This window comes from Melopsittacus undulatus, chromosome 12, assembly GCF_012275295.1.
Source record: "Melopsittacus undulatus isolate bMelUnd1 chromosome 12, bMelUnd1.mat.Z, whole genome shotgun sequence".
In the NCBI taxonomy this organism is placed as follows: domain Eukaryota; kingdom Metazoa; phylum Chordata; class Aves; order Psittaciformes; family Psittaculidae; genus Melopsittacus; species Melopsittacus undulatus.
Genome location: NC_047538.1, coordinates 20,953,526 through 20,970,109, shown reverse-complemented (window position 1 = coordinate 20,970,109; position 16,584 = coordinate 20,953,526). Strand labels below are relative to the sequence as shown.

The window sequence follows — 16,584 nt, the reverse complement described above, 5'->3', positions numbered from 1 at the left end:
GCCAGCGGGGCGCGGGCAGGTCGGCAGGGAGCCGCCCGTAGGCAGCGGCAGCAGCAGCAGCAGCACCAACCGGAGCCGCGGCCGCTGCGCCGGGAGCAGCCGGTGCGTGGCATTGGGAACCGGGGGGCGGCGGGGAGGGCACCGGGGGTGGGCCTGAGGGGAGCGTGAGGTGAGGTGAGGGGGGGGTGAGGCCTCAGCCTCCCCTGAGGGGCCGGGGCTGCTCGGCGGGGCCTCGGCGGGCGGCGGCGGAGGAACGGCCCCTGCGGGCCGCGGTCACCGGAGGCGGCGGTGGTAAAAGTTTCCCCAATAGAGGAGTGAATGGCAGGGAGGGACGGGGCTGCGGGTGCGCGGTGTCCGGTACTGCACGGGGATAACGGGAGGTTGGCTCTAACGTACCCTGAGGTGATGGGGTTGGCTGCGCTGCACCCCCCGCGCTCCTTCCTGTCCGTGCTGGAGGCACCGAGCACCGAACACCTCTTTCCCCTGCCCTCGGTCGCGGTTTGAGTACCGGCGGTGATGGAGCCCCTCACACCGGGCTCCCCACACGGCACAGGGAGCGGTGCTCGGGCTGTGGTGCTGCAGGTGCACGGACCGCGCTGGAGGTCAGGGAACGGAGCCGCTGCCTTCAGGCGCCCTACGTGTGAGCCCAGCCCGAGGGGCAGCCTTCATCCCGGCCGCGACCCTCCTCATCCTCCTTCCTCCCGTACCGCATCTCCCAGGGCTGGGTTCCAATGGGCTCCTCTGTGGCAGAGGCACCGGGATGAGGCCTGTGCTGTGGTGGGGCCCTGGGATGAGGCCTGGCTGTGAGGAGGGCAGGGAGGTGCTGACCGGTGCTGGGCTCCCTGTCTGTGGTACCGGTAGAGGGGTGAGAGCTGCCGTGGGCTCATGGAAGGAGCGATTTGCCTGATTATGGCTAAGGAAGAAGCGTGTGGGTTCTGGGGCTTGAGGCTCCCGTGCGGGCAGTGAACATCCCTGGGAATCAGCCATGATCCCCTTGCGAGGGCAGGAGCAGGAATTTCCCTTTAGAAGGAGCAGGTTGCCCATTCCTTAGCTGGATGATGGGCTATAAGAGGGGATCCTCTCCCCTGGGCCTGGTGGTCCCTTCTCCTGGTTTCCCTATCACTTGGGAGACAGGGCCCTGTGGTGTTCCCAAACAACCCTGGGCTCCATTCCTGCCCCATGACAGCAGGCAACAGCACGAACAGCTTCAGGGAGGGTTAAATCCCTTCCTTCCCCTGCTCCCCAACCCCTTTTGCTCCCCTGAAGGAGCCCAGAGGAGTGCACTCGACCTGGAGCTGGAGCATCCTTAGCAGAGCCCCTCAGCGCAGTGCCTGCTCAGTCAGCCACACAGTTCAGACCTGTCATGTTTCATGTTAAAGAGCCACGATTGAAGCAAAGTTTATTTAAATTGTGTATTGAAGCAAAAGGAAAAAGTTCCTTCTTCTGTTAGTACCTGCTCTGGAGTGAGAGCTTCCATCTTCTATGGGCTCTGTGTGTCTGGAAGCAGCTAAGTGGGTGATACGATGCCAAAACCCATCTTTGAAGGCATAATCTGCATGTGCTCAGCTCTGTATATGACACCGGTTCAGCAGGACAATGGCACTAGATTAGTCTTTGCAGACATCAGGATTTAAACAGGAGATGGCTTGATTGCACGTTGCACTCTCTGTGGCCTGTAGGATTCCTTATCCTCCTATTCCATCCTAATTCCCTCTCCCTGCCCACATCTTTCTCCTCGCGCTGTATTTTTATCACGTAGTTTATTTTTGTCGTGACTGCGTTGTGCTCCTGAGTAACACAAGGAGACTGAGGCTGCGTTACAGAGTTCAGCACTGCCTTCTCAGGGATATTTTCCACTGGTGAATACGAGATAGCTGCTTGCAGGGCAGCCTTTCTGCCGGCCCTTGGCAGACCTCATGCCTGCAGTGGTCAATAGATCCCTGTATGCCTGGTTATTCTGACAGGTAACCACCTTGTTGTTTTGACCCCGTGCTGCTGCTCGGGAATTGAAATGCCTCCTCGGGATACATGGAATAAAGCATGGCCAAGCATGAAAGCACAGCTGCAGACTTGTCCTGGCTTGCTGTTTCTCAGAGGAACGCTGCTCTGTGGTCCTGGCAATGTGTTCTGACTGTGGCAGCATCTCCGAGAGGGAAAGCGAAAGGAGCAAGCAAGGGCTGGGTATGCAGCTCGTTGTGCCTCTTGCTTTGCTAGAGCAGGCTGCTGGTAGGTTGCTAGGTTTCATTAATCATATTTAAGTTTCTGTCACTAACTTTTAATTAAAACCATGGTTGATACCACTTTAATGAATGTACGGATGTTAGCCATCTTCATGCATAAAAATGCTTTTTAATTCCCTTACTATTCCCTTTATGGCACTTAGATGCTTTTGTTGCCATTTAAATAGCATACAGTAGCAGCTGTTTATCTTCTTAATACAACTTTTTCTTGCATCTGCATTGAGGAAACAGTAGTGGTTTGAGTAAACAATTCCCTGGTATCCTTTAACAGTGTATTTGTAAGTAACTTGGCAGAAAGGGTTCTAAGTATGTCAAAAGGGTGAACTCTGAGGCTCTTGTTGCTGGTGGCCCTATACCTAACGTAACTGCCTAAACTGTTGGCTGTTCCTCATGCTTACATGGGGTGGTGAGGAAAGTAAGAAGCTCTCAATGCATGACTTTTGATTCTGAGGAGCTCTACAAGCATCTTTCCCCCCAGATGATAACTCCTTATTAAAATACCCTTTCTATTCTAGCTTTGCTTTGATGGTGTTTTTCAATGCCTTTGTCGCCTGTTGTGCATCTAACAGCCCGAGCATTTATTGTGATTTGCCATCTGGCAAGTGGGAGTTTTATCTAACTTCTCTGTTGACAGCAACCAGTTTGGAAAGACCTTGTCCTGGTGTGTTTTATAACAGAAATGCTCAAACCCTACAACTGACAGTGGTGCTGAGGGGTTCTGAATTGAAAGCAATAGTCTCTTTCTAGTCTCAGTTTGTTACTGCTCCGGTGCATTGGCCAAAGAGAAGCAGCACATTGAAAGAAGCTAATTTCAGGTTCCTCCAATTAATCCAAACCAACATTAATCTCCCCCCCCCCTTCATTCAAACCAAAACCTTGTCATTCAGTTGCTGTCTTGGCAGCCTGACTGGAAGGGTTCAGAAAATGGCAAGCGAAAGCTGGTTACTCCTGGGTGTAGTTTGACTCATGCCATTCATGCATATTCATAGTAATGTCCTGTTCTAGGACCAGCATGATCCATTGAGAAACAGTTTTTTTCACATGATGTTCTTTAGGCTTCCTTTTATTGGAGACTCATGCCTTGTTTGAGGGAGAGGGGAGGAACAGGCGGCTGGGCCTGTCTGCTCTTTGTTTTCTGTGCAGGGAAAAGCAACATCTAAAAGCCATGGGTTTTGTAATACCAATTGCTCTAAATGGTGAAGATACCCTTTAATTTCTGAATGCTGACATAGGGGAGGATGTGATGAACATTTTGTGTTGTCTCCCCAAATTAGCACAGTATTTCTACATTTAATATTGAGCCTGAAAGCGTCTTATAGACAAAAACGTTATATAGAATTCAGTGCGAATGGGAATGGAGGAATTAATGGGGGCAAGGAGAAAATAAATAAACCACTTTATTTTTAACTTTGTTTCCTGGGCATTGGAGGAAATCCAAGTGCCACAGTGTTGTACGGGGGCAGAGGAGGCTGTGTGAACTCAAGGGGAATGTGGCTTCTCTGGTCATGGGGTCCATGCCAAGACTGCTATGAAATCCTAAATGAACAAAGTAATGATGGTATTTAGATGTTCTTAATGTGAGGAGAACAAAACGATTGAGCTTGGAGCTAAGTCAGATCCTATCGCTTCATGTAGCTTGAATCAGCATGATGCCAAGTCAGTATGTGGAGCTCCGGAAGTCATCCTTGTGCGTTTTCCATAGGAAGGGGTTTTGACAGTGTGACTGTATTGGTGGTGTTCTTGTTTTAAATATAGATATCTCCTTAGACGCTCACAGCAAAATGCTTTGTTACATCCCACTGGAGAGCTTAGAAACCAGTTGGGATAAAGGCATCTTTCTATTTGAAGCGTGGCTGTGGGGATCAAAGGATGCTCCTGAGAGGTGGCAGTAACTGGAGACAGCTGCTTCCCAGTTTCCTGAGTGTGTTTGATACAGGGTCATGCTTCAAAGGGGAGAAGAAATAAGAGGTTGCTTAGGCAAGTGGAGAGAAATAGTTATTGAGCATATGTGGGTGCAGAGAGCCGCATGATTTGCCATGAAAGAGCAGGAAGTAACAGGGCTAAAAGCTGCCCTGGAGAGCTTGGGCACATCTGAGGAGGTCCCAGCTGCCTGAATTGTCTTTCATTGCAAAGCCAGGAGGGGAAATGAGCATCTCCTCCTGCATTTGGGCTCCCATATGCAAGGATATAACAAGGACCTGGTTATCCTAGGCTTGATGATTGACACAGCCCAGCTCAGTAAACGGTGTGGAAAGCTACAGTGAAGCAGCCAGCCCTGTCCGGGTGCTCCTGAGTTGGGGAGCAAAGGTATTAGGGTCATTGCTCCTGCATCCTCAGGGCTGCTGCCTGGCAGGAGGGCACATACCAGTGCTCTGAGCCTGCAGGAGGGCAGGGATGGGAAGTCAACACCTCTGCTGGTTAAACAGTGTGCTGGGCACAAGGAACGTGGACACCCTGTTCTGCGGCCGCTCTTCCAGCAGCCCTCTGTAGGAAAGGCTGATCCTTGTCTTCTCCTCACCGAGCTGGTGCTTGAGGACTCCAAATTACAATGGGGTTTTCCTGCTGTCTTTTAAGCAGCCTCCAGAAAATCCTGCTGGGGCAGATTTGAAGAGATGCAGCATCCAGAAATGGGTGTCCTTGTGCACGTCAGAGTGTTCGCACAGAAATCCCAACCCGGAGCACTGGGTGTCTTGGATCCTGAGGGCTCTGCATGGCTTTTACAGCCCTGGCTTTGTTGTTTGGACAGCTGAGGTTGGTGGGTGCTGTGATGTTGTAAGCAGGAACCTTCAAACTCCTCTGCAGGAAAGCAGTTGAGATCAGGTGAATAGGAGAGACTCCCTTGGTGTGATGGGGAAAAGTGAGGGCCACTCATCTTTCTTTGTGCCTTTAAACAGCAAAGTCTCCTGTTGGAGACCAGATACTGGGATTTCTGCTTGGGGTTTTCTAAGAGTTCCTATAGTCTCGTCATGGATAAGGGGAGCAGAGGTCTGGACAGTCCCATAACAGCTCAGAAGGTTGTTTGCCACTAGCTGGGAAGGAGCATCTGATTCTTGCAGTGTAACTGGGGGGATTTGGGACAGATAACGGTGAATGAGCAGCTGGAAGTTTCATAATCATCAGGGCAGGGATTCCTGTAAGGGACAGGGAAGTTAACTGATTTGTTTGGATTGCTGGCACTTACATAATGATCCCTGAGCTTGGGGACACTAATTCAAGCCCATTAACAGCCTTAACCCACAGAGCAATGACCTGAGAAGGCGTTTCACAGTAACTAGTGTGGAGAGTGGGAGTGTGTGTAATCACATCAGCACCTTGAGCACTTTGGTATCTTGGAACTCCCAGGGCAGGGCAGCCTTATCTTCAGCCCTAAAGAAGTTTGGTGTTTGCATGACTTAACTCTGGATGTGTACTGGGGCCTTAATTCCATTATGTGCTTTGAAAGGTTATGGGAGGACTTCAGGTTTTTGTAGTACATCCGTGGTAAACAGCAGCCCAGCTTCTGCTGTGCCTTGAATGGGTTACTTGTACAGAATCTGGTCTGGGACTTGGTGCATTGCTCTGGGCTGTTCTTAGATGATTTGGGTTGAAGTCAGAGTTACTGCTCCATAGGGAACCCTGAAGGGCTGTGGGCATTTCTTAAGAGGTAAAATAATGGGCTGCCGTCAGTCACTTGTGTTCAGAGTGAACAGCAAAACAATTTTACGTACGTATTTATATATTGATGTGATGTGATTTATGTTTTATATACATAAGAAGACAATTCAATGGGAATAACTTCACTTGTGATTGTAATTGGTTTCAAGATCAATACCATAACTTAAATATCCTCTTTCTAAAGGTAGAAACACTGCAGAATCACTTTCTCTCTGTGGGTGGCTTACCTATTTTAATGTTATGGGTTTTTTTCCTTGAAGAAGGAAATAGACATTTTATATTTATCATCTCAGATGAAATGGAAATCTAAATATTTACATCTTTTCACTGGATCTGAGGTTGAGCACCAGCTGTAGGCGTTGCCAAGCTGTTTCGTTGTCTGCTTCGCTGGGTAGGTTGATTTCTTCAGGGCAGTGGGGAGATGGAGCCTCATGTTTCTGTCTGTTATCTTCTATCCAGGCTCTGCATCTGGAAGGACTTCCCCCTGTGGCTTTGGAGACCTGGCCTTACGTTCAGAGGGTGTTCTAGCCTAAACATGCTGGAAGCTAAACATGTGTTATCTGCAGCAGAATGCAGAGTTAACTGCAAACTGTGAAACCGGAGGGGGAGTTCAGGATGCGAGTATGTAAATAGCTCGGAGATATTTTGTGAACAAGAACAGAAGGGGGAGGAAGGCCTCTCGTTTGCTTTTTCTCTGCCATCCTCATCTCCTCAGTACCATTGCTGTGGCTGACTTTCAGTGCTCTTTACAAGCAAAGGTAGAGGATTGCTTCTGGTTTAAACAAGGGTAAACCAGTAGCAGACACACGAAATGTTGCAGATCATGGCTCAGTAGAAGAGACAATAAAAGTCCAGGAGTTTTCTGTCTCCAGTTTTGCTCTGTCTTCTCCATCTCCAAGCAGGCTGTTAGTCTTTTGACCATGGTGCTCTTAGGCTCTAGATCCACCAAAACAAACTGATGGAGAAGCAGAGGACAGCTTTTGTTTTCTCTCTCCCTTATTCCTAAGTGCTGTTTACCCAGACTCTCGGGACCCATTATTTGTCTAACCTGCATCTGGAGTGTAAAATATTGTTCCAAGTTTTAACTTCAACAGATGGTAAACATCTTCCATCAAATACCCCCAAAGATGTGTTTAGTATGGACAAAGTGTGTCTTTTGTCTGCTTGGGGAGGACACAATAATTCTTAATGCTGTCTTGTGGTTACATTTAATGCCTATAAATAGGCTTTTCAGAAAGGCACATTTACTTCACACGTTACCTCTGTGAGAGGGAAGAGCAAATTTGAGCAAGCTACCTGATAGAGCAAATGTTTTACTACAGCTTCTGTGTAGTGTTTTGGCCTCCTGGTTTTAATCCACATCCATACATTTAGGAGAGCAGGAGATGGTTTATGTGACTGCTGAGGGTGCGTGCTCTGATACCTCTGCCTGATGCTCTGTAGTATTGGCAATGCAGCATCACTGTGTTGGGGTGGGAAGACTCAGGATAATGAAACTTCTTGGAGTTTCAGGTTCTTATGAACTGTTTGCTAACAGCAACAACTATTTATGCAAAGCTGTAAGGAAAGCTGCTCCTTATGTTTTGTAGGTGCTTTTCTTTCTGTGCCTGACACTCAGTGGACCTCATCAGGTCAAGAGCCAGATCACACCTACAGACACATCTGTGTGAAGAGGGTGGAGGGGAAGGGCCACCTTCTATTATCCTTCTGTCCTTCTCCTTCATACAGTTGCCCCAGCAGAAAAATGAGCTTGACAGAAAGGGGAGATTTCATTGTATAATGGAGCATCTGTGCTATCAAAGATGGATATGTTGGAGCACTTCTTTGTTTCTCCCCACTCCATACTATGTTGTCTGCAAGTCATTTTGCTGACAGAACTTATGTTTTGTTCCTTATCAGAGTAGAACTGAAAAATGAGGTGATGTTTTATCTTAAACATTGTTACCGAGATCAGGGAAGCTGTGTTGAGAGTATTCTTATTCCTGGTTTAAAGGCTGGGAATAATTTGACTCTTAGACCTCCTGTTCTTCCTAAATCAAATTAATAGCAGCAGCAGCAGCAGCTAGGAGAGACAGTTTCTGATTATAAAGAGGTTTGGAGCCACTGAAAAAGCCCCTTTCTCTGTTTGAGAACCACCTTTTTAATACTCCTATCAAGTATTCTGCAAAGATCTCTTGCAGCAAACTTGTAGATTGTGTAGATGTCAGTCTTTCCTCTATATTTTATTTAACTTGCTCTTAAACTTCCTAGAAGGATGCATGCAGATCAGCTTTTCAAAGCTTTTTAATATGGTTTTATGTGGAAACATGGAATCAAGGATGCAAACGTTACCTGGAACTGCTTGTGCTGGGGGAGCGCAGGATGTTGGTGCTCGGAGCAGCTCTCAGAGAGGTGCATTGTGCTGTTGCTTGGGGTTTCTGGAGGTGAAATCCCTGTTTCTGAGGCCAGGTGGGTACCCCAGGGCCTGCTGAATGTGAGGTTCAGCTGGGTGAGGTGAACCTGCCGTGAGTGATGGCTGCGCGAGTCTCTGGGTGCACTGGTACAAGGGGTCTCGCTGATGCTTGTTTAATCTTTATCCTTGCAGTCTGTAGGGCAGCAGCTGACCTGAACTGCCTAGTGTATGTAACTTGAGCAATGCACATCTCCTATGGAGCCAGGCTGAGAGAGCTGGCTTGGTTCAGCCTAGAGAAGAGAAGGCTCTGGGGAGACCTTAGAGCAGCTCCAGTGCCTAAAGGGGATACAAGAAACCTGGGAAAGACCTTTGAATGAGGGCATGGAGTAACACGACAAGGGGGGAATGGCTTTAAACCTACAGAGGAGAGGTTTAGATTAGAGACTATGAAAAGGCCCTTCCCTGTCAGGGTGCTGAGGCGCTGGCACAGGGTGCCCACAGAAGCTGTGGCTGCCCCATCCCTGGCAGTGCTCAAGGCCAGGTTGGACACAGGGGCTTGGAGCAGCTGCTCCAGTGGAAGGTGTCCCTGCCTGTGGAACTGGTTGAGCTTTAATCACCTTCCAACCCAAACCAGTCTGACACTATTATAACTTGAATAGTTACTGAAGGCAATGTAAACACAGGCACACACTACAGAGCCCAGGGGCTGTTGTTATCGTAAGATATTCCATCTGGAGGTGGAAATAAAAAGCCCTTTTGAGTTTCTTTACTTCAAGGCTGGCAAGGAGTGCAGAGTGAGTGACATATTTCCATTTGACTCATCTGTTGTCAAAATGACACCCTTGAGTCACATTAAAAATGAGACCTTGTAGGTGAGTTGGCTCTTGGTTCTGGTGAGCAAGGAGCAGCTGTGTGTTGGCTTTTTGATTTTGTCCTTGCTCAGAAAATGCCTGCTCTCCTCTCCCTGCAATGGGATGGAATTGATTAATGCTCCAGCTGATGTTCTGGATGAGGAGTAAATAGGAGAGCCTGTTTCAGGTGGAATGCTGGATGTTAGCCACAAAGATATTCAAATAACCTGCTTTACAGCTATTTAAAGCCCTAAAACCAAAGGAAAATTACAGAGTGCCCAGTAGGCAGATGGCTGGGAAAGGAACACCCCACGATCAATGAGGCAATATGTAAATATTTTCAATCATTACCACAGTACTGCTGTGTTGACATTGAAATTCCAAGTGCTATTCCATGGGACTCCTCATTGATCAGCAGATGAGCTCAGATAGAACAGAGGAGAAAAGCCCAGGACTGAGCATTATTATGGATTGTGGGTTTTGTTGACGAGAACAGGCTTCCATCGAGATCTATGAATGGATTTCAGCCCCTCTTTAAGCATGTTCCTGACACACTGTGCTGCTCCTCTGGCTGTCAAGCACCAATTGTATTATTACTTGAGCTTTATTTCAGGTGAAATGCTGCAGAGTTGACTAATTCTTCTCTAATTGCCACATTTATATGGGAAAGGGCAAGGTGGAAGTGATGTGTTGTTCTCTGCTGGAAATACACCTGGTTATAAATGGCTGGAAAGGAAATCAAATGGGTGAATTAAAGTGAAATCTGGGAAAAGGTGCTCCTATAAGCAGGCTGTAGGGACCTCATTGGGCTGATTCACTTAGGGGTGATAACACTCTCGTGCATAAAACATGAAGTGCCTTTAGCACACACAGGTGCTGAACCCACCAAGAGCCTTTTGCTATTTTTGTCCTTCTCCTCCTCCACTTTTGTGCTCCTGGAAGAAAACACTGTGTAGGTTTTACTTCTCTCAGAGGGCAGTTGGAACTTGCCTCTAAATAGGTGTTAGAAAAGCTGCTTGTTGAGATCTGAAGCTCAACCTTACTTATACAAAACACAACTGCCTACTTCAAACCAATACCGTGCCAGTGCAGTGCCTGGGATCCCACCGTGGAGGCAGGATGCTCTGTCTGGGGAGGTGAGGTGTCCTGGAGGCTGTAGGGAATGTTGCCATTGTCGGTGTGTGATGTTAAATGTGAACTCTTACCTCTTTACATAGGCTGCTGTGAGGTTCATAACAATCATGGATGTTATAACATACATACATACATATATATATATATAAACCACCCAATAACATAAAGGGTGCATATGTGGTTTTCTAAATGTATTTTTCTCGCAGCCTCATGAGAGCAATGGGTTGGAACACCTCACACCCCAGCCCCATTTCATATGAGGTAATATGACTTTTAAGAAAGGAGGGAGAGTGCTTTGCAATGGAGAAGCTCATTATTGGTACAGCAAGCTCCAGAGCCCAGGCAGCTTTGTGGAAACATTGTGCTGTTTGCTTTCTGTCCCTTCCCCCTGGGTCTGGCTGCTTCCAGTGAGCTCAGGATGCTGTGCTCCTTGGGGAATGTGACCCCAGAGGCACTTTGGAGAGTCCAGATGCTACGAGCATCAGACAGAGGGAAATGGTTTAGGAGCCTTTTCGAGCTGCTCCTGTTTTCTGGTTAACTGCTGCATGTATTTTGCATGTTGATTGATTTCCTGACACGTCCCAGAGCCTGTTCCTGATTACAGACTTCTGCAGGGGTTTGGATTTCTTTCTCTCTGGTTTGTTGCTTTTCAGTTGCTCACTTAAATTCCCTTTATGTCTTCAGGTGGCTAAGAGAGAACAGAACAGAAAACACCTTCTCTGAGGATAAAGGACTCCTGTGACTGTTTGTGGTCTGAAGCTGATGCTTCCAAACCACGGGCATGCAGTGTTTGACCACAGCTGACACTCGTTCAGGCTTAGTATTTGTTAATGCAGATTGTGCAAAAGCAGTAGGCTGAGCTAAAGCAGCTGTGGTGTTCTCCAGGAGCAGTCTTGCGTGTTCATTTATCCCTGCAAGGTAGTGCTGTCTGTGTCTCTGACTCTGCAGGAGCAGCCTGAGTCTTGCTTTCTGTTGCCTTTGCTCAGCAGGACTCTGCTCTTGGATGTGAGAGACCAGAACGCTCACCAGGGTGTTCTGGTCTGCAGTTGTTGCCAAGTGTGTGTTCAGGTAATGGTGAGGTGGGAGCTCTGTTAGTGTTTTAGTGGTGGCAATGATGGTACCTCTTAAGAGCAAGGAGAGAAAAGTGGACTGTAACATGAGTTGAGAAGCCTTCAGAAGCCAGCAGAAAGCATCTTTATCATCCTGCATAGAAAGGTAACTGCTAGTTCTGTTAGGGTAATGTAGTGTTTTCAGTGTGCTGAATATGGGCCACTTTCTGCTTGCAGAATGGGACCTCTTCCTCCTTGTAAAATGTATTTGCATGTCGGTCTGTGTAGTTATAAGTGTGGGGTGCTGCTGTGTGCCTTGTGTGATGAACTGGCTGCTGCTCCAAAGCCAAAACTGGTCTTTGCATGTGTTTCTGAGCTGCTCCGATGCCCAGAGACCTCTTTGGAGAGATCTCACCTTCCTCTAAGGGCTTTCAGGGAAGCAAGTTTGTAACATTCACCTTAATAGAAATGTTCTTCTGGCCTTTTGGGAGCTCTTGAATTAACTCCTGTTTTGCTGGGTGGCTTTTTCCTGGTGGTTTGGCTTGGACAAATGTGTCCCCTGATGAATAATGCTGAAGGCTCCTGCCTTTCAGTAGTATAAATTTAAAGCAGGAGCAGTTTTAGCTATGTATTTGATTACCACTTATCACAAAGTGTTTCTGAAATGCAGATAGGGTTAATTATTACCAATCTAAAAGAGGCTTAAAACTGACAAGTTTTGAGTTTGAATTTTGCATTGGTAATCTGTTCTCACACCTTAAAAATAAGTAAATTAAGAATAGCATCAGTGAGGCCTCTGCAAACTGCAGTGATTTGTGAAAGCTCTGACTTGGGAATACAGTCGAGGTGAATTGCATATGATTGTGGCAGGGAATAAGGCTTATAAATGTGTCAGGGTGTCCTAGACTCCATTAATGATCTTCCCTTACTTTCAGTTAGGGAAGATGCTGATGTTCACATTTCCCAAAGGCAATACTTTCAGTTTCTGTTGTTCAGAAGTGCTTTTGCTTCTAACCACTTTTGATTTCAGTACAGTTAACAAGCGTATAGAGAGCTCCGTCTGTTTGGAGTAATTGTTTCAGACTTGCTTTCACTGAAGAGAGGTTGTTTTGTCACCCTTCCCAGCCTGGAAGCACAGGCAGAAAAACCCCAACCCTGAAACAGAAAAGGGGAAAGCTGGTAGGAAGCTTGAAGGTTGGTTTTCTGAAACTGAGGAGGCTTTGGGTCTGCTCTCTGGGTTTGCACAGCTCCCACAATGGGTCAACAGAACACTGAGACACGTTATGGGTCCAGCCCTGCTAATTCTGGGAACTGTGTTGAGTTCCTCAGAACCAAAGGATTGGAGTCAGCCTGTATTTATGTGCTTAGGTTATGGTAGATGCTTCTTTTAGGTGGATATTGTCCAGCATCTATAGAGACTTGTCAAGCTTGTGAAAACAAATGTAGACTGGATAGTGACAAATCCCAGTGCCTTTTGTCTGACATGTAAAAAATACTAAGACTTAACCAGACCATCTATATATTGGGTTAAAACCATACATATATATATATAATCCCTTTAAAAAAGAAATGTAATGTGAGGGCTCTTGTTTACTGGGAGCTCAGTGTGGCAGAATGGCTAAAAGACTCATGAGGCCTTCCTGGAAAAGCCTTTAAAAGTTGAAATGCAAAGCAAGATTAAAATGTTCTATTTGAATGTATTTGAATAGGTGATTTAGAGAGAAAATCCTTTGGGCTTCAGATCATCTCATTGTGTGGAACAGCAGGGGAAGAAATGCCTTACATTTCCCTTTCTGGAAAGGTCTTCTTCTTAAAGGATTCCTTAGGAATGTAGTGGGTTAATTGTGCCCCAAAGCACACCCCCAAACTCAACACAGGTTTGTATCACTGAAATAAGCACATATTTCCCTTTGATTGATGTCAAGATGTGATTTTAAAAGCAGTGATGATTTTCACTGTTAGTTTTGTTGTGAACTTGCAGTGTCCATTTTATTTATGTCTGGTCTTGACTATTAATAGTTGGAGCAAGAATGATAGTCAATAAATGGAAAGAAAACTAAGCTTCAGCTTTGTAGCGCATGGCACTCATTTGGGTGACATCAAGGAATGGCATCTAGTGAGTCTGAAGGACAACTGCATCTCTGTGTGTGTGTTGCAAATACTGACTTGTAGCTTGTCCTGGATAGCTGGATCCGGTTGGTTCTTCATACATGGTGCTTTCACCTCTCAAAGTGCCCAGCAAAGCTAAGGAAATGCTCTAATACCATTGTCTGGCTGGAGCGTTTCCTCTGCGTGGTGCACATGAGGATGCAGACGTGTGGTGGCTGCTGTGAGACCACAGTGGAAAGTTGTACAGGAGCCAGATCTGGCACGTGGGACTCCCTTGTCTTTAGGACTCAGCTCAGACTCCGTAGGACTACAGACTGGACCTGTGGTTTCCAGCTCAGCTTAGATCCACATCTCATAGTTGCATCACGGGAGGTTTTGAGGTACGTTGAGCAACCTGATACCCAACACTTGTTGTTGTAACCCCGGGCTGGGAAAGCAGAAGTGGCATTTGCACTCCATGCGAGTAGCTCAGCTCTGAATCAGCCTCTGACGTTAATAAGCATTTGTGGACTAAATATACTTTTAAGCTGTCCAGCTGCTTGCTCCTGGTGAGGTCTCTGAGATTAATGGTCCTGAAATGTTCCTCACGTTTGCTCTTCCTCCAGGATCAGTCTGACCTGTGCCAGCACTGTTATTGTTTTTAATGGCTGTGCAGGAAGGTCCAGAAGTACAGTGGTCATTTTTCATTAGACTGTTGGTCAGACATAAATCTGTCTGTTAACTGGAGCAGTGGATCACAGCTGACGATACCAGTGGCTTTCCCAAGCATGGAGCAGACTATATTGATGTATTCTTACAACCCTTTGGTTGCAGATGCTGGTCTTAAGGGTTGAATGCAGGTCCCAGTTAAGGAGATGCTTTTTCTGGTATGGATGTGGACCCAAATTTGCATGTTGTGGTGCAAAGCACAGCTTCTTTCCTGACCTGAAGGGAAAGGGAATATTGCTGCAGCCTTGGGCTTCAGTGAGTTAAAGGCAGCTTTACTCTGAGCGGGTGGCTCTCTGGGGTGTGTGGGAGCTGCTGAGGCCCTGTCTCCCTTGCATGCACGTATGGCCAAGTTATCTGCTGATCTCTGTTGACTTCCTGAAGCCGTCTGCCTGCCCTGGATGGCTTGGCAGGGAAGGGCTGCACACACTCCATCCAGCTTTCCCTTCTCCATCCACCCGCTCAGACCTTGCACTGCTGAGAGCTGTTCTGTTCTGGCTGTTGCTTGGAGGACAGCAGGGGCAGACAAACAGGATAAGCCAAGAAATTAAGGAAGACTTCAAGGAACCTGAATATACTCAGAGGTCTAAGAATCATAGAACAGTTTGAGTTAAAGCCATAGGGGCTTCCACTAGACCAGGATGCACAAAGCCCCATTCAACCGTGAACATGTCAAGAACAGAGTGGAGTGATGGCTGAGTGGGGGATATAACACATGCATGTGCCCTGAAGTACAAATAGGTGCTTTAAAGGTGGCATTAAAAACAGTTCCCAGAGATTGGAGGTAATGATGAGTCTGTGCCTGAAGGAATCTCTTAGAAAGGCAATGTGCTGCTTGGCATAACGAAGCAAACCACGTAAGCTGCTTGGCAGGTAACACCGTGTTGCCTGCTCTCAGTTCCTTCTGCTCTCAGCCCTCCTGAGAGAAACCAGCCTTGGAGGAAAGCAGGTATCTGCTGCCTGGGAAATGAGCTGTAAATGGGCTGCCTGGGGTTGACATTTCCTGAGCTGTGTGGGAATGGAGCTGGGTCTGTCCTCCTGGGTGCTGCTGGTTCACCAGCCCATCTCTGCCATCCCTCAGGCCTGGCTGCTCCATCCTCTGCAGCAGCCATGGGAGGTGCCTTCGCTTCACTCCTCCTCCAGGTGTGGAAGGACTTGTGGGGTTTATAAAGGCAGCTCCAGTTTGTTTCCACCCTCAAATGTGGGATCCTGCCTGGTCTGCGGGGAGCTAACTGGAGGAACGCTGCGATGTGATGGGTTTTGTGTGTGATGAGGGAAAGAGTTGAGGGGAGAGTTACGGGGTGTGCAGAGAGCAGATGAGGGTGGTCAGCGCAACGCATGCGAGTGGGGTTTCTTCTTTCTCTTTTTTGCTTTGTTTTGGTTTTGTTTCAATCTCCATGAGTTGGAGATGCCGATGACTCAGGGCTTGGAACGCACTTTAAATCCCCGAGGTGCTCACTGCCGCCTACTATCACGTATTGAATTTCTGACATACCGGAGGGATGTCTGCAGAGAAACTCTGATGTGCAATTAGAGAACGTTGTAGCTTTATGTTGTTTGCATAGGAGCCATTAGCATGGTGGAGCTGTGAAAAGAATGCAGCTTTATGCTTGCTGTTGATTTCCCATGGCAGTTAAGTGACTGTGTTTTATCTTCCTCTAGGATGTTGACACATGTGGACCAACAGTGACATCCTTCTCCAGCAATGCTGTCTTTACTCCCTCCTGCATTTGGAAGCATCTAGAGAGAGATTTTGCAGAAGGTAGGTCCTGGGTGGCTGTTATTTTTCTTCTACGATAGGGAAAAGACATTTAGATGTTACTAGGGAGAATGGTAATGAGACTGATGGATGGTGCCGCTGGTGAGAGAGGGGATTAACCTTACCTTGGGTTCCACTTGAACAGATGCTCAGGGGGAAACATGATAAAATGGAGTCTAGAAGAATGGCTGTATGAGGCTTGGCAGTCAAAGGACATGGGTTGCTTAAATTGCACAGATGTGTGTGTTGGTAATAAACCTCTTTGTAATGAAAACTCAAGCTCTTTGCTTGCTCCTGCGTAGTCAGCACCCTTGTTTATCTAAAATCTCTCAAATAAGTAAGTTAAAAGGGAGAATGGTTGTGCAGATGTGCAATTAACATAAATTCTTTGTGTATATTTACATCTAATGTGGGCCTTTCCCCCCAGAAAATCTTAACCTTGTTGCATGTTATTTGTGTTGAAATAAGCAGTGTGCAGCCTCTGGTGCCACCATAAAATTGTGCTTAATTTCTACCTTTTTTCCTCCCTCTGAACTTTTAATTTGCTTTGCATTGCCAAAAGGATTGACATGCAATATAGGATGTAGCTGATGAAGCAAGTGGTGCTCTTTAACAAGTAAATATGGAGAGATTTTATCGTCATCATGAATATATGTACCTGCTACTCCCTTGTGCTGTTACCTGTGGAGTG

General features: G+C 47.0%; 1 protein-coding gene across 7 annotated transcripts in view; it reads left to right on the top strand.

Moving 5' to 3' along the window:
• Window positions 1-16,584, top strand: part of PITPNM2 (phosphatidylinositol transfer protein membrane associated 2) — a 131,261-nt gene continuing 114,677 nt past the window's right edge. For 5 of the 7 annotated variants that reach the window (XM_034068009.1, XM_034068007.1, XM_034068006.1 and 2 more), the window contains exons 1-2: window positions 1-102; window positions 15,797-15,896. The gene's annotated coding sequence lies outside the window, so the exon portion shown is untranslated. Of the gene's footprint in view, window positions 103-11,434; window positions 11,487-15,360; window positions 15,397-15,796; window positions 15,897-16,584 lie in introns of those variants that run through there. The other 2 variants (XM_034068004.1, XM_034068005.1) reach the window with 2 other exon arrangements.